The following is a 25,626-nucleotide window of genomic DNA, read 5'->3' on the forward strand; positions in this document are numbered from 1 at the left end:
AGAAAAATCCAAGCTAATGAAGACATGCAGTTAAACGAGAAGTTCAGGTCCTGAAACTGTCTCTGTTATGTACATCAGGCAGGTTCTTAGCTGCAAGCAACAGAAACTGACTCCAGCAGATTTAAGCCAATATGAGACTAATTGAAAATCTCATATTGGGAGTAATTCACAGAACTGCTGGAGAACCCAGCTCAGACGTGAGTCAGAAACGAGGGAGAGGCCGAGCAGCGGCAGGACCAGGAGCCCAGCCAGGGGCCTGGGGGGCAGCAATACTGCAGCTCCCGGGCCAGCACAGGTCAGGACTGGACACGGGCCCAGTGCCACTGACCCACTGGGATGAAGCCACCTCTGAAGCCAAGGATGCTGGCCTTTTGCCTTGTGCCACCAGCTTCCACTTTAGAGCTGGCTGTGTGTGCTGTTGGCTGAGTCTGGGTCCTGCACCTGCACCCAGCAACCAGGGCAGCTGGGAGGTCTGTATATCCCCAAGATTCACCTTGCCAGGCCGGCAGGGGGGTCAGGGGCTGGGAGCTAAACATCCAGTGTCTGCCTCATTGTATGGTCTCAAGTAGGTCGCTTTTGTTTGGTTGGTTTCTTAAGGCAGAAGAAAACGCACTGAAGACACTCTAGACATTGTGCAATTTCATTTGGGGTTTGTTTTCTTTATTATTTTCCTTCCAAGCCCATGACAGTGCATTTGGAATGTGTTGTTTTTATGACGATGCACAAAACAGCGATGCATAGGTTGAAGTAAGGGATGAACTCTGCCCCATTGCTTCACGGACGATGCGTGCCGACAGCACACTCTCAGTCTCCTCCAAACGTCTCCATGTGACGGCACCAGGAGTGAAGGGCAGGGCAGGGAAACAAAAGCAGAGGTCATTTTGCAGTAGGGGTGGCAGCAAATGCAAATGACCCGTGATCTGCAGGTGGGACCACTGGCACCCAAATGTGTCACATCTATAGAAATTAAACATAAGCCGAGCACAGTGACTCATACCTATAATCCCAGCACTTCGAGAGGCCGAGGTGGGTGGATCTTCTGAGGTCAGGAGCTCGAGACCAGCCTGGCCAACATGGTGAAACCCCATTTCTACGAAAAATACAAAAATTAGCTGGGCGTAGTGATGGGTGCCTGTCTTTTCAGCTACTCAGGAGGCTGAGGCAGGAGAATCGTTTGAATCCAGGAGGCGGAGGTTGCAGTGAGCCAAGATTGTGACATTGCACTCCAGCCTGGATGACAAGAGCACAACTCCGCCTCAACAATAAAAATAAAAAATAAAGAAATTAAACATAATGTCGAGTGTCACCAGGTACAGTCCCACATAAACAGCCACTATTTTCCACTCATCATTCAGGTAAGAAAAACTTTTCTCTTGTCATTGCAAAACATCCGTTCTGACAAACCCAGAAGAAACTTCTTGAATTGTAGCAACTTAATGTATTTCTCAACCACAAAAAAAGAGTTCCACCTGCACGATTTGGTGTAAATGTAAATAATGCCAGAAAAACACAGGGTGACAAGGAATAGAGGAAGCCACAATTTCTTATCAGTTTCTTCCACTGATAAACCTGACTTTTGATCTCATTGATTATCAACCCCAATACACACATGGAGAATAATGTATCAGTAGAGTTTTTATAGCAACAGAATTGGCCTTCAATGATCATCATAGAAGAGAGCAATTAGAGAAATAATTTTAAGGTAATTTCATGATATTTATTTTTTCAGCAAAGTATGTAAGTGTCCTTATCCCTCAATGGATTATGAATGTACTTACAGTGTAAGAAATCAAAAGGACAAAATAAAACAAATGTCACACTGGGTCAAAACCATCATTCTGTCTTTGATGGGAGTCCCAGGGGATATTTCTTAGAAGAATATGATGTCATTAAGGAGGCTAAGGCTGCACTCCAGATATTCAGTTTTCTATAAGATATGGATTTATTTAAACCTTTCTTGAATGAACTTATTTTTCTTACTTTACGTAACAAGGTCAAAAAGGTAAACATCTCAGTGTAAAGAGGTGTAAAACCTTTTTCAAGATTGAATACATTCCTGTCTTAAAGAAAAAATGAATTAACAATCGATCCCACTCTCAAAGGAAATGATAAAGTTATACTTCATTCAAATGGAAAAGTTGGCCAGGTGTCGCGGCTCCCACGTGTAACCCCAGCACTTTTGGGAGGCCAAGGCGAGCCCCCATTTTGGGTGTGGGCAGGACTGAGCGTCCCTTCCACATCATGGAGTCCGGGAAAAGCCAGTAGTGACTTTACAGTTCACAGTGGGGACTCTGCCAAATGCTGCCTTCCCAAGTGGTAAAGGCCAGGTTCAGCCGGGATTGATCTTGTGGGTACCAGGACCCCTGGATACTGGGGGATGAGAGGGAACCTCACCTCTGTAGTTTTCAAAACTCCCACAACCCCAGTCTAACGGTGAGAGAAATGTCAGACACTCCCAGTTGCAGGACATTCTATGACACACCTGCCCTGTCCTCCTGAAAACTGCCAAGGTCCTGAAAAACAAGGGAAGCCCAAGCACCTGCCCCAGAGCAGAAGTGACCAGGGAGACACAGGACTTCTCCTGGACGGAATCCTGGAACAGAAAAATCCGGGCAACCCAAACACAGCCTAGAGTGCAGATGACCGCATGCACCAATATTGGCTTCATAGTTTTAACAAATGTGCTATGTCGCAGTGGGTCATGCCTCTCATCACGGCACTTTAGGAAGATCACGTGAGCCTAGGAGCTCAAGACTAGCCTGGGCAATATAGTGAGACCTCATCTCTATAAAAAATCTTTTAAAAATTAGCTGAGCATGGTGGCATGCACCTGTAGTCTCAGCTACTCAGGAGGCTGAGGTAGGAGGATCACCTGAGTCTTGGAGGTCGAGGCTGCAGTGAGCCATGATTGTGCTACTGCACTCCAGCCTCGGTGATAGAGCTAGATCCTATCTAAAAAAAAAAAAAAAAGATAACATCAGGGGAAACTGAAGACATATCTTTTCAACTTTTCTGTAAATCTAAAGTTATCTCAAAATGAAAAGATTTCTTAAACACTATGAGAGGAAGAAAAATAGATTACTACAAAGGAACAAAATTAGACTGAATTCCTGTCCATAGGAACAAAAAGATGACAAAATAATGTATTCAGAGATGTGAGGGGAAATAGCTACAAGCCCCTAATGTTGCACGCAGCTGAATTCGCATGCACGTGATGGCAAGTCTAGAAAGATTTTCAGACGTCTGAAAACCCTGAGGGTTTATCACCTATGGCTGCTCTCTGAAATAACAAAGGATGCATTTGACCAAAATAAGCAACAACCCAAAGTGAGGGGTGAGGCACAGTATGTTGACAAATGTGATTAAAGATTAGCTGTGAAAAATAACATGAGCCAATTAATAATGCTTGTTAAAAATGATATAAACTTGCACCTGGTCAACAACAGAGGAGGGGGTTGCTCCCTGCTGCGAGGGAGTGGGCTGAGGTCCTTGGAGTATCTTGGAGGAGGCCTGGATGGTGCACGTTCTGGTCACCCCGCCCCTCTGACCAGAGCAGCTCTTTCCTAGCTCGGCTCTACCTGTGACACGTGCTGATTCGGGACCACAGAATCCTCAGATACAGGAGCAAGCTGCTGTTTCAAGCTGCCATTGGCTTCTGGTTCAGCTGGTATCACTGTTAAAGCAGAATTCCTACTGTAAAAAGTCTGACATTTGTGGGGAATGGACAGGGGTGGAGCAAGGAGGACCGTGCATGGTTCCTTGGTTACTCAACGCTGAAGCTCAGCTTGCCCTCTGCAATGGAGAGACGGAGGCTCCGGGGGCCGATCCGCTCTGCCTGAGGATGTGGAAGGCTGCCCCCACCCTGACTGTGTGTCATAGTTTGTTTTATGCTGTTCTAACAGAATATCTAGGACTGGGTAATTTATAAAAAACAGAGATTTGTTTCTTACAGCTCTGAGGGCTGGGAAGTCCAAGGCTGAGGGTCTCATGACTTTTGGGGGCCTTCTTGCTGCATCATCCCATGAGCAGAAGGCAGAAGGCAGAAGGCAAGAGGGCATAAGAGACAGATGGAGAGAGGGAGCTGAACTGGCTTTTATAACGAACTCACTCCCACGTAGCATACACACTCCCCCAGGGCTGAATCCACTCTCTTGATGAGGACATTAATCCATTCTCAAGGGTAACGTCTTATGACCTAATCACCTCTTAAATGTTCCACCTCTCAACAACGTTGCCCTGGGGCTTAGGTTTCCAACATATGAGCTTTGGGAGACACATTCAAACCACAGTCCAGTGTCATATTGATTGGGGGAAAGAGGCCAGGTGAGCTTCAAGGGTCCAGGGCCGGGGGAGAATGCCCAAAGTCTTGCCTTTTTTTTTTTTTTTTTGCTCCTCAGCTTATGTTTTCTTTTTCGCAATGTAATTCCTTTCAATTTCCCATAAACTCCTCAGCTTATATTTTCTTTTTCACAATGTAATTCCTTTCAATTTCCCATAAACTCCTCAGCTTATGTTTTCTTTTTCACAATGTAATTCCTTTCAATTTCCCATAAACTCCTCAGCTTATATTTTCTTTTTCACAATGTAATTCCTTTCAATTTCCCATAAACTCTCAGTAAAAATGTCTTATCTGTGAAAACCTGGGTGTGCTGTGTTTTCAGGAGTTAAGACAGGGGTGGGCTTGGTGAGGTGTGGGGTGAGAGGCCTTTTGAGGGTGACAAGCCCAGCCGGCAGCAGGGAGGGGTCCTGGAACAGGTGCATCTTCCCTGAGAATGGGCAGAAATATTTGCAGAAGGAACCCTGGCCAAAGGCTGCACCTCCCTTATTCATGAAAGAGGGTCTGGATGAGGTCATAAGGCAAGTTGAGAAAATGATCAGCCAGGCACGGTGGCTCACACCTGTAATCCCAGCACTTTAGGAGGCTGAGGTGGAAGGATCACTTGAGCCCAGGAGTTTGAGACCAGCCTGGGCAATATAGTGAGAAACCCGCCTCTACAAAAAATAAACAAATAAAATGGTGGCAGGAGGGCTGGGAAATGTGGGTATGTGGATCATTTACGAAACAGGTGTCAGTTAGCATTTCATTAGAAAAAAAGGTTTCCTAGGTTTACTTTTTAAACATGTAAACTCCTGCTAAGATTATTTCTTAAAGCACATGAATGGATTCAGCCCTGGAGAGAATCCCAAGCTGGCTAGAAGGAGGAAAAAAATATTTTTGAGAACTAAAAGTGCCAGAAAGATTGAGAAACTTTTTTTTTGCTTTCCCTCCCAAACAACACTTCAGGTGGAACAGTGAGTTTTTCCACTTGGTCTTTCCCTTCTTTCTTCTAAATGAAAACGAGCTTTTAAATTGATGACACTCGACATAGAATCAAGACAACAGAAGTTGATCCTATGCCAGCAAATATGTTCTGGAACACTCAAAGCTTTGGAAAATAAATCAGTATTTTGCTTTTCTCAGTTGAGGTTAGGAAGACAGAACACTTTGTTAAAATGTCAATAACATCTGTGTTGCAAGGCAGTCACTGACACCAAACACCACTGTGTTGTTGGCATCAAACCCCACGCCTGGAGTCCTATGTGCCTCCATCTGTGCCAACCAATGCTTCCCTGCCTGCAACCACCACCATGTCAAAGACCTCTCCACTGAGAAAGCATTCAAATTTGGGGCGTCGATCTATGAACACATCATCAGCCCTCAAATCCTGGGCCTGAAGGACTATGGAAAGGGAAAGAGGAATCCTGTCTGTCTCCCATTCCTGTGGTCCAGTTGGCCCCACCTCACGCTGGTTTGGAGCAAAGCAACTCCAAGCTCCAGGGAGTAGTGAGCATCATTGAAGGAGGAATTTTGAGCACCTTTTTGTGCCAGGTATGGTGGGCAACCCAAAGATGACTAGGTCATAAATTCAGCCTTCAAAGGATTTATAGTTCAGCAGGGAGGTTCACAAATATTACTAATACCAGTTAATGAGCTCGTAAGAATCAAAAGAAGTGTACTAGCAGGCCAGGCTCAGTGGCGCACGCCTGTAATCAAAGCATTTTGGGAGGCCGAGGTGGGCAGACTGCTTGAGCCCAGAAGTTTGAAACCAGCCTGGGCACCATGGCAAAACCCCGTCACTACAAAGGATACAAAAATTAGCCAGGTGTGGTGATGCACGCCTGTAGTCCCAGCTACTGGGGAGGCTGAGGTGGGAGGATGACCTGAGCCTGGGAGGTTGAGGTTGCAGTGAGTCGAAATTGCGCCACTGCACTACGACCCCGGGCAACAGAGTTAAGACCCTGTCTTGAAAAAAAAAAAAAAAAAAAAAGTGTGGTAGCAACCATGAGTGGGAAAAACTGTCTCCTTCCAAGGAGACCAGGGTAGGGCAGTTGAGCTGCACCATGGATAATGTCGCAGTTCTCTCGAGCCTCATTTCTAGAAACACAATTTTAAATTAATAAATGCTAATTAAATCAAATTTTTGCTTAGTAACATATCACAGTACATAGGAAACTGGGCACACATCTATCCTAATATTTAATGCCTTATGATCACTAAGCGTTTCCTGAAGCGATTCCTTTAAGTGAGCTCCCTGAGAGCAGAAACTGAGCATCGGATGCAGCGTCTAGCCCAATAATGTGCCGACGGAGTGTTTGATTATCTTCTGTCATAAGCACGTCACATGATGCAGATGCTCCATGGTTCAAGGGCTCTCCTGATTTCCCAGTTCACAAGGAAATACATTACAGATAAGGATTTTTAAAATTGTCTCCCAAACTGGCTTACCAACGTCTGAAGGAAAGAGATCCAGGGAAAAGGGAGAGGAGGCGGAGAGGAGACAGCATGATGTATGTTTCTGGATGAATGTTTTTCCGTAGAAGTCTATGCTGACTAAAATCGTGCTCACGTTCTCATGGGAGACAAAGAAAACACACAAGGCAGGTTGCGTCATTTGTGACATGGGTTTCCTTAAAGCCCACTTCTCAAAGTGGGGTCCACAGGCCCACAGCTTCAGCCTCACCTTGGAGCTTGCTGGAAATGCAGAAGCCTGGGCCCCACTCCTGACCTGCTCACCTGCAGAATCTGGGTACCGAGGCCCCAGGGGCTGTGAAGGCACGATTCGGTTTGAGCATCAGCTTCCACTTGCAGATGCCACCGTATCTTAACACATGTTAAAAGAAGCGGAGGGGATTGCAGACAGTCACCTGCCTCCAAGTGTACTGCCCCACAGCCATCCAAAATGGCAACACTGCAGGCTACTTGCAGCGGCCGGTGAAGCCCAAATCTCTAGGAAGAGGGCCTCCTTGGCCCCATCCCAAAAGGTTGACTTTCTTTAACTTGCTGCTGTTGGACCTCTCTCAGTTCGGGAAAGGAATACTGCAGGATAAATCAATAATGCTGAGCCAAACAAATGCTCCTGACGCAGTCACCACAGGTCATGACCAGAGAGGACAGGAACAGGAAAGCCTTCGAAACCCAGCAGGGAGGACAGTCCGCACCCTCCAGCCTCGCCTTGAAGGACCTGGTGCCTGCAAAGCCATCACAGCTGATCGAGTAAATCTGCTCTGCTGTGTTTGAAGACCTTTAATTGCTGTAACCACAATTTTACCTTGAGAGAAGGCAGAATGGAGGATGGGGAACTGCAGAAAGCTAGCAGGAGGGGAGGGCCGAGCAGGTTCCGGGGTCTCCAGGCCGTCTGCAGGCACTGCCTCCCCGGGCGGCAGGACCGTTCTGTGAGCTGGGGATGACTCCTTTCTCCCTTTACTCAATCACGGGAGCACTGAGGCACTGGAGATGAAACCACTTCCCAAAGGTGCTCGTGAAGGGGGGGCCAGTGCTTTGTACCTGGATCTGCTTTCTATGGTTACAACAATTCCACGAAGAGGGTGGGGACCAGGTAAGCTAGTGAGGGAATCTAGCTGCCACAGATGTTAAGTTCCGCACAAAAGGACTTAGTATGTTTCCTACGCAAGCACAAGATTATGAAAATATTTCCAGCCTTATTCAAATTTCCTCAATATGCTTTCAAGGGAAATGGTTTTACTTAGATAATTCTTCAAAGACTTTATGCAATAAAACTGTATACCTCATACCTTTTTGTAAAAATGGTTAAAATATCCAAAGCCCAGAATGAGTATCCAATTCCTGGAGGTGGAAATGGTCCTAAACATTATCTGATGACTTTTTAAACTGTCTACTGACTTTTAAGGAAACTGTAGTTCAAAGAAGTGTATGACTTATTACAGGTCACGAGTTGAGTGGCCAAGTCACAACCGGAACTCAGAACCTCTGACTCACGGGCCACATTCTGCCACACACACTGCAACTGGAATTAAAGTCAGGATTTCTGATCACAGCAGGGGAAAAGGGGTTTTCTCCTGGTTTGTAGACAGTTCTGCAGAGCGTGCATAGCTGGGTGTCGACTAGGACCCCTGTACTAACACCCGAGCCCTGTGCACCCAGCAGCCCTCCGAGGAAGTTGGCCCAGGGTCTGCCTGCTTCTCCCTCATCGCTGTTGAGCCTTGCTTCATGACTCTGAAACTCTGTTACTGGGCTTACATACATTGTTGGTTGTTATGTCTGTTATGTCTTCCTGGTAAACACACCGTTTCATGATTATGAACATCCCTCATTGTCTCCGGTAACGCTCCGTCTTCAGGGATCTTATCTGATATTCACAAAGCCCCTCCAGCCTTCTTCCCACTGCTGTTTGCGTGGTTTGCCTTTTCCATCTTTTCTTTCAGCTTCTCTGCGTAGCACTGCGTCTTGCATTTTTATCCACTCTGAGTATCTCTGCCTTCTCTTTGGAAAGTGGAATCCAGTGCATATAATGTGATCTTCCTTACGGCTCAGGTTCTTCCATTCGGAGATTTGCTTTCTGTTTGTCCCTCAGTTTCATTGTTGTTGTTGCTGTTTTCTTCCTTTTTTGCCTTCTTTTGAGTTGACTGATTCTTTTACAATCCCATTTTTATTTACCTATTGGCTTTCTATTTATCGGCTTTTTAAGCTATGTTTTGTAATTTTTCTTTTATCATGTCAAAACATATATGACATAAAACTTCCCAAATGGTGAAAACCGTGGATAAACTGTATAATTCAGTAGCACTGCATGCATTCACAATGTTGTGCAACCATCACCACCGTTTATTTCCAACACTTTTGTACCACCCCATCATAATCTATATCTTCTTTTGCACTTTTGTTTCAGTGGTTGCTTTAGTGATGGCAATATACATCCTTAGCTTGCCCCAGCCTATTTAGTTAACACTGCTTCACTTCACATAAAGCCAAGAACTTTGCACCTAAAAAAGGTCCATCTACCACTGTCCCCCTTCCTAGTGGCCTATGTGTTACCTCCACATACGTATAAGCCGCATGAAGTGTTATTGTTGCTATGTAAACAGCCATAGGGGTTCTGGATGAATTAAGCAGAGGCACGGGTATATAAGTCCGCACAGAGCCCTCCCCTGGGTTTGTGTTGCTGCCTCTCAGGGGGGCTTTCAGGCCCTACCCTTTGAGTCTTCCTAGCACTTTGCAGCTGAAGCCCCGGAAGCCTCCGCCCAGGCTGCGGCTCTCACAGCACCCACGGCGAGCCCCACCCATGGCTCTCAGTCAAGAATGGTTGCAAAGGGCGGTCAGCTTCCCCATCACGCAGCATTTGGGAAGCTTGTCTCTGAACGTGATGTGGTTGATCCCAAGCTGGTTCTGAAGTTCATGTCCAGTAAGAGAAACATTTGAAACAGAGTATTATTTATAAAGCCAGGGAATGGTCTTACATTCTTGCAGTCAATACATTTTAATCTGAAGCCAGGGTGCACTAGCAAGGTACTACGGACCTCACTCTGATTCTAGAAGTTATTTCAGAAAATAAAAATCAGCAACTTGCCTGCACACAGAAAGATGAAATGACCAGAGACAGCAGATTCATAAGCAAGCCCTTAGGAAAGCCAGCCGCAGTGTCACAGATGGGCGAGGGCACACTTCTCACTAAAGTCCTTCATTCAACATCATTTAGTGATAATGTAGTTATAACATGGATGAGAAAAAAAAATTGATCCCCAGAGGGGCCACTGTCTGTGTGGAGCCTGCATGTCCTCCCCATGTGCTGTGGGTTTCCTCCAGGTACCCCGGGTTCCTCCTACATCCCAAAGCTGTGCACGTGAGGCTCACTGGGGCGTCCCCGTCTGAGTGAGTGTGAGTGTGAGTGTGCCCTGCCATGGGATGCCGTCCTCTCCAGGACGGTTGCCTGCCTTGGTCCTGAGCTGCCTGGATGGGCTCAGCCCCCTGCCACCCTGAACTGGAATAAGCAGGTTGGAAAATGAAAGGATACAAATTTGTCAAATAAAAATTCGTAAAGCATACGGTATTCACACAGAGATGCAGGACAATACCAGATGCAGTAGGAAAGGCCCAGCGGGCTGAGAATTGGCTCTTGTTTGTTTTGAAACCGCATGGTAGGGGGAGGCACTTCAGAGCTTTGGCTTGGCCAACATTATTTTTGATTTAACGCAGCCCCTCCACGACCTGGTCACTCATGGATTCACCAGAAATTGGGTAATGATCTTACTTTTTTTTTTTTTTACTTTAAATGTATATTCTCCAATTTAAAACTTAATTTAAAAGTAAACTTTAATGTCGAAAATGCAAACTTGGGGAGGGCAGAAAGATCACACACAAGGCTGTCACTTCACACTTGGAGGGTTGCACAGCGGCTGGGCAGAGGCGCTCCTCGCATCCCAGACAATGCAGGGGCCGGGCAGAGGTGCTCCTCACTTCCCAGACAGGGTGATCTTACCTTCTTAAATGCACGTAGAGCTCACATGTATTTCAGTGTTTCATATTAGAAGTGTGCTTCTTTGGTGATGTTTTTGTGGCCAGAACTATACCATAGGAATATAACTCTTGTTTATATCAATTAGCCTCCGGAGAAATTGATGTTTGATATGCGTCATTTCACCTAAAGTCACAGTTTCCAAGAACCTATGGACAACGCCAAGTGAGGTCTTGCTGTGTAGATGCGTGCACTGTGGAGTGAGCGTGGAGCTCCCAGCAGGGGACACTGGGTGCCCAGCAGGGCTGGCTGTGAGTCTGCATGACCTGAAACAAGAATTTGTATCTTTCCCAGAGACATGAGCTTTCTCCACTCTTATCTCCAGGGACGTGTGCAGGTCTGGGGAGAAGCCTGCGTTCACCTCAGGGTCTCCCCCACAGCGGGTGGCAGCCCTCCCCACCCCCAGCCCCATCTCTGGTGACGCCTGCTGAATTAATCACAGCAGCCACTTCCCTTTTCCTTGACAAAGGTTCTCACCACTGACTCAGTCTGATGGGGCTGTCTGACAAAGAATTTCCTCCACTTCTTACTCTGCTGCTCTACTTTTCTCCACCCCACCCCATGTTGCAGGCTTTTATTTTATTATTTTATTTTATTTTCCGGTCTGGAGAAGCCTGTGACTCCATACCACCCATCCTAAGACACCGCATTCTCTCAGTAATCCTCTCTTTCTTGCACCTTCAAAACCTCTTTCTGCTGGTTTCTAAATTTCTGACTTTCGTTAACTTAAAGGAATTAGATGAAGGCTTCTTTCTTGAAGAGGCTTTTTGAAATCTCCCTCCCCTGTGTAAGAGGCCAGTTAAATATTTTAACTCAGCCTATTTGGGAAGGAAAAAAAATGTGTTCCTCTTTTTTTTCGAAAGTGCCTACTACAACATCATATTTACCAAAAACATGTAGTAATTGTTCAGCATTGTTGAGGATAACAAGCCTCTTTTGACAGCAGTTGGCTCCTCATTACATAAAAAAGACAAAGAGCGGTAAATTCAGCATCTTCAAGGAATATTTATCAAGTTCCATCGAAAGCAAAGCTCTCAAAGGTTAATGTATGCACGAATCACCAGACTACTGACATTCGGTGATGTGGGCCCCAGGTTCTGCCTTCTCAGTGACCCCACAGGGTGTGGACCTTCTCTGGCCAGAGGGTCACACCCACAGGGAGAGAACCATTAGGAGTTGGGGTGTGTGGGTGCCATGTGACTTCTCTGCAGGAACAGATGACCTCTACTTCTAAGCGAGAGGAGACAGCCTCCAGTGTAACCTGTTTTACCTGGAGCCAGGTGTCAGCCTCTAATGCGACTCACTCAGCAGCAGTGCAATGATAAAAGGTCCACACCCTGGACCTCCATACCAGGACCACATTTGGAGCAGCCCACAGGTAGGCTTCTGGCGTCTGGCACACTAAACCATGCCCCCGTCCACTTTGGAGAACACAGAATTTTCCAAGTGTTTCTTATGCTTGGATCCTTAATTGTAGACTCGGTGTGGAATGGGATGACATTTCATCACCTTATTTGTCATAGCCATCGCTGTGATCTCAACACACAATACTAGTGATAATAAAGTGTGTCAACACAAAATTAGTTCAGCTTGCTTTTGTTACTCGCAGTTTTAAAGTAAGACAGTGCTATTAATAAACAGAATAGGTCACTTCATTGAGGCTAGATTTAGCTTGCTTTCACTGTGTATTAAATTTTGCTAAATAACAGTTGAATCTGGCTAATGAAGTTCTTCTTTCTTTTTTGCACTAAGTAAAATCTTTGAAATTGTTAACTTAGTAGTTATAATTAAGTATTGGAGTAATTTCCTCCTCAGATACGAGAGTGTTGGGTGTAAACATGTCTACACATTAGGGGTTAAGAAAAGAGACCAGGCTCACCCTTCCCCACGCACTGGGGCATTGCTGTTCTCTGGCCAGGGGGTCACACCCAAAGGGAGAGAACCATTAGGAGTTGGGGTGTGTGGGTGCCATGTGACTTCTCTGCAGGAACAGATGACCTCTACTTCTAAGCAAGAGGAGACAGCCTCCAGTGTAACCTGTTTTACCTGGAGCCAGGTGTCAGCCTCCAATGCGACCCATTCAGCAGCAGAGCAATGATAAAACTTCACATAATAAACCTTAACCAAACTTACTGCTGTTAACCTACCTGCCATTATTTGCTTCTGGATCGCAATGGCCTGGGGTGAGGAGGGGTTGTCATTTTGTTCTGATTTGCCGAATTCTCTCAGCTCTGTCGTACACACAGTTCCTTTGTTATATACATATAGAATGTTCTAGTAAGAGTAACACACTAAGGAAAAAAACTGCTATTGAATACTTAAAAGTACAGTTTAAGGGTTTCTTGTTAAAGCACAGCTTAAGATGTTTTAGGCGAGCTCTGATTAAAAAGGGAAACAGGAAATCATTATGAATGGAAAGCAGAACAAGAGCCATTTGTCCCACAAGCAATGGACGAGGGGACTGGTGACGCCGAGCTGATGACTGATGGCACCCCGTGCCCACCGGAGGAAGTAGAAGAGCCTGTCCAGAGGCAGCACCCCCAGGGCATCTGATGCCAGTGGCAGAAGCCAGGCTGGAGGATCACACATGAGAAAGAATTTCACCACACTTGGTTGACTGTGCAACCAGGTTATTTTATCAGAAGACAGTGCTGGAATTGATCCTAAGGAAAATGAATAAAAGATGTGTACACACTTAGCACACATATTTGTTGCAGCTTTGTTTACGATACTGAAAAGTATGAAATGGTCTATTAATGCCCAACAATATTAGATAGGTAACAAATCTGTCACACACACACACACACACACACACACACCCTTATGTAGCCAGTAAAAATGTTGTTGAGAAGGTTTTTTTTTTTTTTTTTTTTGAGACAGAGTCTTGCTCTGTCACCCGGGCTGGAGTGCAGTGGCACAATCTCAGCTCACTGCAAGCTCCACCTCCCAGGTTCAGGTGATTCTCATGCCTCAGCATCCCGAGTAGCTGGGATTACAGGCACCCACCACCACGCCTGGCTAATTTTTTTATTTTTAGTAGAGACGGGGTTTCACCATGTTGACCAGGCAGGTCTTGAACTCCTGACCTCAAGTGATCCACCCGCCTTGGCCTCCCAAAGTGCTGGGATTACAGGTGTGAGCCACAGTGCCCAGTTGAGAAGATATTTCTTGTCACAGAATAATATTTTCCCTGAATTCTTGGGGAAGGGATAGGCTAAGGAACAGGATACAAAATAATCCGTATAGTATATGGTTCTACATATCAAAACTGGTACATAAATTTACATGTATAATTATGTCACAAAAGAACCTGGTAGTATATATGCCAAAATGCTAACTATGACCAGCCCTGAGTTTGGGGAGTATAGGTGAGTTCTATTTTCTTGTTTTTACTTCTCTGTGTTTTCTGGCTTTTCTGCATGAATTACTTATGTAACTAAAAACAAACAAGCTTTTTAAGACAACCTTCCAGGGCATTTCCCACTTCTAACATATCTCAATTCTTTATTCACACTTATGCAATGAAATTCCCATAGTATTTTTCACACTCTTAATAAACACATTCTCTAAATTAGGTGCACTCAACCCCAATCATATGCAGTCTCTAGAGTGTGGCTGAAACTCCTTGCTGTGGGCAAACCGTATGTCTTGCCTTGTAAATTAGAGACTGTGGTTTTCAAACAGTTGCTGGGGTTAGTGGTGCCTGGCTGTCACCCTGGTGTCTCCTAATCCAACTCTCAGTAATCCTACTGTACCTATTGGTGCAAGTGCAGGAAAAACAAAACAAAAAACCCCATCCCATCAAAACCAAATCACGTTTTTATTGTCTTGGGCTTTTCTTTTCTTTTTTCCTTTTTTTTTTTTTTTTTTTTTTTGAGAGAGAGTGTCACTCTGTCGCCCAGGCTGGAGTGCAGTGGCATGATCTTGGCTCACTACAACCTCCGTCTCCTGGGTTCAAGCGATTCTCCTGCCTCAGCCTCCCAAGTAGCTGGGATTACAGATGTGCACCATCATGCCCAGCTAATGTTTGTATTTTTAGTAGAGATGGGGTTTCACCATGTTGGCCAGGCTGGTCTCAAACGTCTGACCTCAAGTGATCCACCTGCCTCGGCCTCCCAAAGTGCTGGGATTACAGGCATGAGCCACCTCGCCTGGATGGGCTTTTCTAATATTATTAAATGGCCCAGTGTCTCCGTGTCCAAGCTCCCAGGGAGCCCTGCCCTGGTGTAAGGCAACGGCCCCCCAGCGATCTTGGGTTAAGTGTGAGGAAGCCTCCATGTCCGCAGCAGCCTCCACGTCCTTAGCCCCAGAGATGGCTTTCAGAGGCTTCCGTGTCATCCCTGGGAACCTGGACTGAGGACAGCCAGGCTTGCAGAGGGGTCAGTTCTTCCTGAAAGCAGCTTGCTGAGAGTGGGACAAGAAGTAGTGATAAGTCCTCCAGGTCCCAGCGGAACCAGAAGTCCCCTGGACCCTCTAAAGAAAGATGCATTAATGAAAAGACTACTTGGAGAGGTGTGGCCAGGGTGAAGGAACAAACAAGGGCTGGTGAGGCAACCAAACATGAGAGACAGAGGAAGCCATTCCCCTCCCCAGGGCTGCAGACCAAGTGGGAAGCTGGGAGGGTCCACCTTGGGAGCAGCTATTGTCCAGGGATGGGGGCACAGCCGCTGCTGCAGACAGAGGGCTGGGCAAGGAGGGAGCAGGACGGGCATCCAACCTCCCTCTCTCACCCTCTCAACCTGCTGTCACCACCTGCAGAGGCAGTGGGCCAGCAGGCAGCCTGGGGAGCCAGGCAGGGCCCAGAAGGGCAGAGAATGGATCAGGAGACTGAGAGCAAAGGGAGAGAGACCAGCACAGGGGACGAGACCTCTGGGCGACTCACCCTGGGAGAACTCAATCAAGGGACACATCGTTGGATCACCAGGTGACCCAGAAGAGATGAAGGAGATGAGAGCGGAGAGAATTCTTGCAATGAAGCTCAGCTCTAGCAAACACTAACCTCCGGAGTGCAGACAGCATGACAGCACACAGATGGAGGCCTGAGAGGGCAGGGAAGAGAGGCCAGAGAATATGCAGAGAAGAAGCTCAAGAAGGACAAAGAAGCCTAATGAAGGACCTGCTGCCTTGTGGATGCCGCTGGAGCTTCCAGCAGCCGAGAGCACAGAGCATTGCACCCAAAGACGATGCCCCTGCCCTCACCCCTCTGCTATTGTGTCTCCTCTTCATCACTTTCGCACTCCAACCCCAGGGACTTATGGAACATAGGTCCCGGCAGGACCTAATGTCAAGGAAGAACCAGGCCGATGTCATTTCTGCCTCCTTCCGTACTTTTTTTACTGTGGTAAGTCATATATAACGTAAAACTTACCCTTTAACCATATTCAAGTGCACAGTTCTGTGGCATTACGCACACTCGCATCGTTGTGCCATCGCCACCATCCATCTCCAGACCCTTTTCATCTTCTGAAAGGAAACTCTGTCCCCACCAAACACTCATGCCCCATCCCTCCCCCAGACTCCGGCACCCTGCACTCTCCTGTCCGCCTCTGTGATCTGACGACTCTGGGGACCTCATATGAGTGGAGAAGGAGTCTTTGTCCTTTTGCGACTGGCTGATTTCATTCACCATAACGTCCTCCAGTTTCCTCCATCTCCTTCCTGTTTACGACTGAGTGATATTCTGTGGTACGGAAAGGCCCCATCTTGCTCACTCGCCCATTCACCCATCAGTGGACTTTGGGTTATCTCCACCCTTGGCTCTTGTGAATGTTGCTGTGAGGGGCACGGGGGTACCCGTATCTCCTCAAGGCCCTGCACTCAGTTTCTGTGTGCAAACACCCAGAAGTAGACTTGCTGGCTCACATGGTAGTTCTTTTCTTTTTTTATTTCTTTTCAGAAACCCCCTGTGATGGCTGATACTGAGTGTCAACTGGATTGGATTGAGGGATACAAAGTATTGATCCTGGGTGTGTCTCTGAGGGTGTTGCCAAAGGAGATGAACATTTGAGTCAGTGTGCTGGGAAAGGCAGATCCACCCTCAATCCGGATGGGCTCCATCTAATCAGCTGCCACGGCGGCTAGAATATAAAGCAGGCAGAAAAATGTGAAAGCAGAGACTGGCTTAGCCGCCCAGACTACACCTTTCTCCCGTGCTAGATGCTTCCTGCTCTTGAACATCGGACTCCAAGTTCTTCTGTTTTGGAACTGGGACTGGCTTTCCTTGCTCCTCAGCCTGCAGACGGCCTATTGTGGGACCCTGTGATTGTGTGAGTTAATACTTAATAAACTCCCGTTCATATATATGTATCTATTCCATTAGTTCTGTCCCTCTGGAGAACCCTGACTAATACACTGCCGTGCTGTTTTCTGGAGCAGCTGCATCATTTCACATTCTCACCAACAGCACACAAGGGTTCCAATCTCTCTACGCCCTCATCAGTGCGTGTTCTTTTCTGGTTTTTGTTTTTACAATACCCATCCTAAAGGGTGTGAAGTGACGACTCACTGTGGTTTTGATTCGCATTTCCCTGCTGACTGGTGAAGCTAAGTGCCTTTCCATGTGCTTATGGGCCACCTGCTCTGTCTTCTTTGCTCTTTCCATGTTTTATCCATGTTATTGTTGAAATCTGCTGTGGCCCAGACCCCCAAACACCCGGCTGCCTTCCTACTAATGCCCGTTCCATGTCACTGTAGGTCTATGGTACAACCATTCCTCTTCCCCATCCTCTGGCTGTCCCCCTGCCCTGCCTACCCCTCCCCAGGGCCCATGGTGGAGCTTGATGGCAGCCTCGTCCTCCAGACCCCAGCTGGAGCCTCTGCACCGCCTGTGCTGCTCTAAGGAATCACAGGCACCTTCCCACCGTCTCCATCCCAGGCTGTCTTTATCCCTCTTCATCCCATCCCGTAGGGTCCTGTCCCCTGTCCCTCCACCACACACAAGCCTGGCTGCAAAACAGGATGTGGCTTTTCCACATTTCCTCTTTCTTGCTAATCTTGAACAGGGGCACGAATAAGATTTTTCTGCCAATAACTACAGAGAAACTAACAAAGGATTTTAAAAACAACAGGCAAGGGGAAGTCACGAACACCACACAGTCCTGCAAGCTTCTTAGAGTCCTTGTCGTCAGCCCAGGGCCCTTGGCTCACTTCTCAGGAGGTGAGTGGAAGCCACGGTCTTCCCGCCTTTAGTTCTGAGAACAGGGTCCACTGACCCCACCCGTCTCCTGGGAGCTGCCGGGTGGAAGATGACCACCTGTTTCTTCCTCGCAAGCCCTGGGCCTGAAGAGCTATGCAGTGGGGACGGTGAGTTCTGCTCTCTCAGAGATGCTCCAGGTCGTGCGACTCAGCACAATGGTCATAGCCTCCCACCAGTGGGCACCTTTGTCTTGGGGTCTGTGGTAAGAGAAGCCACATGCAACCACCATATTCCACCTCTGAGCTCTCCAGCAAGGCCTCTTCCCATCCCACCCATGCAGGCCTCTGCCACACCGTGTCCTCCCTGCCCAGGGTCAGCAGTGGCCCTGGTCTCGGGCCATCCTGATCTCCAGTCTGTGGCTGGTCATCTTCCAGCACAAACACCAAGCGTGCGCCGCTCCTGAGTTCCAAAGACTTCCCATTGTCCCCAGCAGCACACCCCAGGGGCGCACAAAATGTTTCCAGGAAAATATTCAGCTTTGCTACTACTCAGCAGACAGGGGGACCGTGGCACCCCCGGCCTCAGCCAGACCGTCCGCTGCACACCTGCATGGCACTGACTGAACATGACGTGTCTGATCAACACGGGGCCATGCCTCCGAGAACGCGACTGCAGCTCTCCCTGCGCCTCTGTCCCATCTTCAGCTACAGAACCGGAGCTCCATATGCGGGCCTGGGGGTCATCTGAATGTAAACATCACTTTGGAGTCACCATACTCTCATAATCTACACTGTTTTAATAAAATCTTAGTAATTCTCTGTAAGGAGATGACGAGTGACCATGGAAATATTTCATCTCGTGCAGGGTCTCATTGTTTATCTCATGGCAAAATATACTTTTTTAATGGTTGGATGTAAACATGAACTCAAACACGTTTTATTTATTAAGATACAACCTGAACCACAAAAACAAGGAGATCAAAGATGAAGTGGCTTAGATAGAAGTTTCAGTCTCTCCCCAGACTGTCTGCAGGTGAGTGGATGGCGCTTCATGAGGTTGCTGGGGACCCCTGTCTGCTGGGTCTCTTGCTCTGTTGTCCTGTTACGACACGCGGTGCATGGCATGGCACATGGTCGGCATGGTAGATGCTGGGTTGCTGCCACACCCACACTCCCTGCTGGAGGAAAACACAGAGATCAAGAGGGAGTCCAGGGAAGCGCCTTCATCTTCAGAGAGTGACTGGGAGTTGCAAACAACCCACCTGCCCACTGCCCACTGGCCCAAATTTAGGCTCATGGCCACGCCGACCGCTGAGAAGTTCAGTCTAGCTGGTGCCCAGTCTTTAGCTGGTTTGGCTAAAATTCAAGAGGCTCTGTAATTAAATATCTATTTATAATATATCGTGTAGTGCATATAAGATATGAGGACAGCTATATATATATGTAGTAAATACATTGATACATGTATTGGGGGGAACAAGGTAAACATCAGCCAACTGAAACAGATGATCAAAAAAGATTTAGCCACACCAGCTCCCGGGACAAAGGCTAAGCTGCTTAGCCTGTCCCCAGGCTTCAGCCCAGCTAACTTCTCCACTCGTCTCCCACGTGCTCAGAATCCCCCAAGGGCCTCACGCCTCTGCACAAGTTGTTCCTCTGTTGGAATGGCTTTGCTCCTTCTCTGCGTGACAAATTCATCTTTCGAGACTGAGCTCAAATGTCACATCTCCTGAGAAGCATTTTCTAATTGTCCCTCTTCTGTGTTTCCATAGCACCGCCTGTCTATGAATTTCTATGATAAAAATCACCAAAATGCATCGAAATGATGTTTTCATGTCTGTGGTAGGCAGAATATCAGTCCACTCCCAAAAGTCCACAGTCTAATCCCTGGAATTCGTGAATGTGTGATGTTACATGGCGAGGGGACTTTGCAAACTCGATTAAAGATCCTGGGATGAGGAGATTCTGCTGGTGTCTAAGCCCATGCGGGGAGCTCTAACAAAGTACCAGAGACTGGGCTTATAAACAGCAGATATTCATTTCTCACAGTGCCAGAGGCTGGAAGTCCAAGCTCAGGGCACTGGGAGACAGTGTCTGGCGAGGGCCACTTCCTAGTTCAGAGATGGCGCCTTCTCCTGCATCCTTACATGGTGAAGGGGCCAGGGAGCTCTCTGGGGCTCTCTCTTCAGGGCCCCGACCCCATTCACAATGGCTCTACCCTCATGACCTCAGCACCTCCCAAAGGCCCCACCTCCTGGCACCATTGCCTTGGGGTGCGGCTTTCAACGTATGAATTTGGGAGGACATAGACACTCAGCTCATATTACCTGGGTTATTCAGGCAAGTCCCACCTAACTCCAGGCCCTTCGAAGTGAGCAGGAGGCCAGAGTGATACCACGACAGGACCAATGAGCAGGGAAGGCAGGCAGCCTCTCGGTGCTGGGAAGGGCGAGGGAACAGACCCCCTGGAGCCTCCAGAAGGAACCCAGCCTGCCAGCGCCTTGATCTTACTGCAGCGAAACCCAGTTCAGGCACCCAACCCCCAGAGCTCTGAGATGACACATGCGCGCTGTGCAGGGCCACCGTGTTTGTGGTCGTTTGTCACAGCAGTGCCGGGAGCCTCCTCCTAGGTCCTTCTCCCCCATTAGTTTGTGAGCAGCTCCAGGACCATGCAGCAAGAGCCCTTGTGTATCTCTAGCACAGTGCCTGGGGCACAGCAGGAACTCCAGGGGTGAGAGCAATGGGGGTGCGGGGAGCCCAGCTATGGACTCAGGGAGGCTGGATCTGAACCCCTGCTCTGCCCCTCAGCATTGTCACAGCTTTGAGCACATTGCTTGCTTCAGGACCCCATTTCTTCACGTTCTTCACCAGATAGAGAGAACACTCATCTTTCAGGTGCCGTGAAATTGAGTAACACAGATTATATGGTGTGTCTATATTTTGGGTGGTAGCCACCGACCGTGGGGCCAAGGCCTGACATGGCCACACAGGTGGCAAGCCCCTGGCCCCTCTGCCCCTCGCTCCTTCCTGCTCCATGCTCCACATCCCTCCCAGTCCCGGAGGACAGAAGGCTGAAAGCAAGGTGTTTCCGGGCCCTGCTCTCTGTGAGAGCCCTAGGGGACAATCCTTCCTTACTCCTTCTGGCCTCTGGTGGCTTCCAGCAAACCATGGCGCATGTCCGCCTCAGTCCTCACACGGCTTCTCCTGCATGTCTGTCTCTGGGTCTCACCTCCTCTTCTTAGGAGGAAATAGTCGTGTTGGATTTGGGCCCACCCTACTCCAGTGGGACTTCATCTTAACTCATTACATCTCCAAAGACTCGATTTCCAAATAAGGTCACATTCTGAGGTTCCCAGAAGGACATGAATTTGGGGGCACATCATTCCACCCAGTGCACCCCCTCTGCCGCTGCTATCTGCTGCCTTCACTCCCCAGGGACTCAGACACCTGACACACAGTCTGTCTCCATATCCCAAACCTGTCATTGGGCTGAGGACTTCGTCCCACTCAAGCATGACTCATCCAAGGCCTTGCCTCTGGGTTCCCTGACCTCCTTGGCCCTGGTGACTCACTCCACACCACTCCAGCCACCCAATCCCAGGCTCATCGTGGGGACTGCCAGCCTCTGCAGTGGCTCTCCCCTGACGCCATGTGCCCACACAGCCTCCTCCTGCCCAGGCTCTCGCCTTCAGATCACCCATCCAGTAATGAATCTGAGGGAGCTTGGGTTGCACTAATCAATGAATATTGCTACCCTCGTGGGGCCAACACCCAGTGTTCACATAGGGCAAGCCTCTACACACTGGCCCTTCCCTCTGTGGGGCCCTCTTCCTCCCGGCATACTCCTTTCACCTCCATTTCACCTGACCCAGGTTCCACGACGCCACCAGCCGCCTGCCGCTAACCTGCCCTCCACGGCTCCATTGCCCCTCCTTGGCACCACCAGGAAAAAACCAATTCTAGAGGCCCCTCGAATGCTCTGCCATTGCTACCCAGCCTGGAGTGCCATAGAGAAGAACTCCCACGCCACCCTGCAGATTGGGCCCTGTGAAGTCGCCATCACAAACCTCCACCAGGCACTCCACACCAAAGGGTTTACACTCCCAGTTTCCAATCGCTCCTGTCTCCCTCTTAACTCAGGAGCTCTCCTCCTTCTTCAGAAATGACAGAAACTTCCTGAGGGGAAGGCGACCCCACTACACCCCCCATCTCTCCCACCTACTTCCTCAGTAGAGGGTGTGCCTGCCCAGGAATCCCCACTAGGATTGGTCCTAGACACCAATCTCCTCCTCTAATCTACTCTTCAGGGACCTCACTCTCCACTGCCTGCTCTCACTCCCTCTTCTTCAGTCTTTCTTTATTTTATTATTATTATTTTTGAGACAGAGTCTCACTCTTGTCACCCACGCTGGAGGGCAATGGAGCGATCTTGGCTCACTGCAACCTCCACCTCCTGGGTTCAAGCGATTCTCCTGCCTCAGCCTCCCGAGTAGCTGGGATTACAGGCATGTGCCACCACGCCTGGCTAATTTTTGTATTTTTAGTACAGACGGGGTTTCACCATGTTGGTCAGGCTGGTCTCGAACTCCTGACCTCGTGATCCACCTGCCTCAGCTTCCCAAAGTGCTGGGATTACAGGCGTGAGACACCACGCCCTGCCCTTCTTCTTCAATCTTTCTACTGGGTCCATCAGCATTTATATTTGTTCACGTCTCTCATTTTTTAAAACAAAACAGGCTGGGTCCCGTGGCTCATGCCTGTAATCCCAACACTTTGGGTGGGCAGATCACCTGAGGTCAGGAGTTCAAGACCAGCCTGGCCAACATGGTGAAACCCTGTCTCTACAAAAATACAAAACTTAACCGGGTGTGGTGGCAGATGCCTGTAATCCTGAGTGGGAGGCTAAAGGAGGGAGAATCCCTTGAACCAGGGAGGTGGAGGTTGCGTGAGCTGAGATCGAGCCACTGCACTCCAGCCTGGCTGACAGAGCAAGACTCTGTCTCAAAATAAATAAACAAACAAACAGACAAACTAAACTCCTTCCCCATCACTCTCTCCTCCAGCTTCCATCATCTCTCCCCTCCTTCTCACAGCCAGACCCCTTCCAGAGGGATCTTCACTGGCAGCCTCATTTTCCTTGTCTCCTTATCTCACAGAAGCCCAGCTTCCCCCGTGACTCAGGCCACTCTCACCGAGCTTCCTGCTGACCACATCACAGGACCCCCAGACATGACTGGTCTCTGTCTTGCATGCCATGGCTGCCACTTTCTCCTTTCCAGAACATCCCCCCCTGGATTTCTTGGTCACACACTTTCTTCGTATCTTACTGGACCTTCTGCCACTGCCCCTGGCAGCCCCTTTCCTCTGCTCCAGCCTCAGGGCTGTGCGAGGCACACTGACTTCTCATCCTACACAGTCTGCCTTGGCCCATCCTCCACTCCAATGCAGAGTAACCATCTGCAGTGGTCTCTGCGATGGATTCACCAACAGCTCTTCACATTGGAGGGTCATCTCTCTGCCAATCATAACTCTTCTACTCCCCTTTCCAGTGATCAATATAGGCATGGACAGTCTGACCAACTTGACTTGCAGAAGCAGCTCTGGGGTCTTCTTACCACTTGGGGCTCTGACGATGAGCCCACTGTTGGCTGTGGAATCTGGTTGTCCCATCAGCCGCAGCGAGGAGCTGAGTATAGTCATGTGTCGCGTAACAACGAGCATGTATTCTGAGAAATGCATTGTTAGGAGATTTTGTCATGCAGACACCATTGAGTGCATTTACATAAATTGAGACAGTAGAGCCCACTACACACCTAGGCTGGAGGGCATTCCTCATACACCTGTGCAGCATGTGATGTACTGCATACTGTGGGCAAGTGGAACCCAATGGCGAGGATGTGTGCATCTACACATATGTAAACGTAGAAGACGCACAGTGAACATGTGGCATTACATGGGCCCACCATCATATATGCAGCCTATCACTGATGGAAATGTCATCGTGCAGTGTATGACTGTACTAGAATCAGGAAAACTGAAAGAGTTAATGAAGGAGGGGTAAACTGGGGCCAGTAAGAGACGGAAGATAGAGAGCTACCAGATGCATTTCTTTTCTTTCTTTTCCCCCAAAGGACTGTTCTTGCAAGGCCTGGTGGGTCTCCACAGCCTGTATGGAAGGTACCCTGTGTGACTAGCAACCACATGTCACGCAACAGCCATGGTCGGCTCAGGGAGGTGACCCTCACCATAGCTTCTCCTTCACTGCTTCACTCACCTCTTTCCCTCACTCTTGGGGGATTGTACTTTCATGGCAAGTAAGCTAAGGCACTTCCCTTCATAGACAAACACTATTCTGCTTTTGAAAACGATGACATACCACTTCGCATTCACTGAGATGGCTAGAATCAAAAACTCAAGGAATAACAAGTGTTGGCAAAGATGTGGAGAAATCAGAACCCTCATACCCTGCTGATGGAGGTTTAAAATCATGCAGCTGCTTTGGAAAAAGTCCAGCAGTTCCTCAAACGATTAAACATAGAGTTACCATGTGACCCAGCAAGTGCACTCCTAGTAACTCCACCCAAGAGAAATGAAGAGCTACACCCACATGGATGAGCTTGTGCACATTTACAGCAACATCATTCGTAATAGCCGAAAAGTGAGAACAACCCAAACGTCCGTCAGCTGGTGAATGGATAATCAAAATGTGGCCTCTCCATACAATGGAACATTATTCAGCCATAAAAAGGGATGAAGTGCTGACATATGCTATGACATGGATGAACCTTGAAAACATTATGTCAACAAAGCCAGTCACAAAACATCACATATTATACGATTCCATTCATACGAACGTCCAGAACAGGAAATCCATAGAGACAGGAAGTAGATCAGTGGTTGCCGTGGGCTGGGGGTGGAAGTCAGGGGATAAGGAGGCAATAACTAAAGCATATGAAGGTCTTTTCTGGGGTGATGAAAATGTTCTAAAATGGACTGTGATGATAGTTGTACAACTCTGTGAATACGCAAAAAACCACTGAATTCACCGTTTAAATGGGTGAATTGTACACCGCATGAATTCGCCCTCACTAAAGCTGTTAAAAAACGGCGTAGTCTGTATTGATTGCCTTTAAAAGACGTTCATGATCACTTAATAACTGGTTCCACTCATGTGAAGTTGATCTTATTTGTGTTTTTTTAAACACATTTATGGATAGAAAAAATATTTGGAAATACATACCCCAAAATGTTAACAATGGTTATCTCTAGTTGGTAGGATTATAGACGATTTCTTTAAAATATATTTTTCCACGATGTTTTACAATGAGCATGTGATGCTTTTATATGAAAAAATATATATTTGGTAATCTACTTTATCTTAAGAATATTTCTTACAAATGGTTATTAATGTTATAATAAAAAGAACAGCAAGAACAGACTAAAGGCGAGATTGCTCACTACGTGACACCTCCCAGTCTTTAGGCCTTTATGAGTGCATGATTCTTCCGTATCCGAAAGAGCTACAGCCGTCCTGTGCTCCCTTCCGCCAGCCTGTTCAGTACAGAGGCCACCACTCTGAGGGTTACTTAGTGATCTGGGAAGGCATGGCGAGGTGTTTAACTCAACAATAGTCAACAACCCTAGAGTAAGGCCACATCTGTGATGATTACTGTATTGTGGG

The 25,626-nt window shown here is 47.9% G+C and overlaps 1 long non-coding RNA gene across 1 annotated transcript; it reads left to right on the forward strand.

The window, feature by feature from the left end:
* Positions 1-16,520: 16,520 nt before the first annotated feature.
* Positions 16,521-18,770, forward strand: LOC107976001 (uncharacterized). Its single transcript, XR_001719601.4, has 4 exons — positions 16,521-16,676; positions 16,968-17,077; positions 17,879-18,113; positions 18,440-18,770. It is a non-coding gene; the product is annotated as an uncharacterized LOC107976001 (long non-coding RNA).
* Positions 18,771-25,626: the final 6,856 nt, after the last annotated feature.

This window comes from Pan troglodytes, chromosome 6 (genome assembly GCF_028858775.2).
Source record: "Pan troglodytes isolate AG18354 chromosome 6, NHGRI_mPanTro3-v2.0_pri, whole genome shotgun sequence".
Lineage (NCBI taxonomy): Eukaryota > Metazoa > Chordata > Mammalia > Primates > Hominidae > Pan > Pan troglodytes.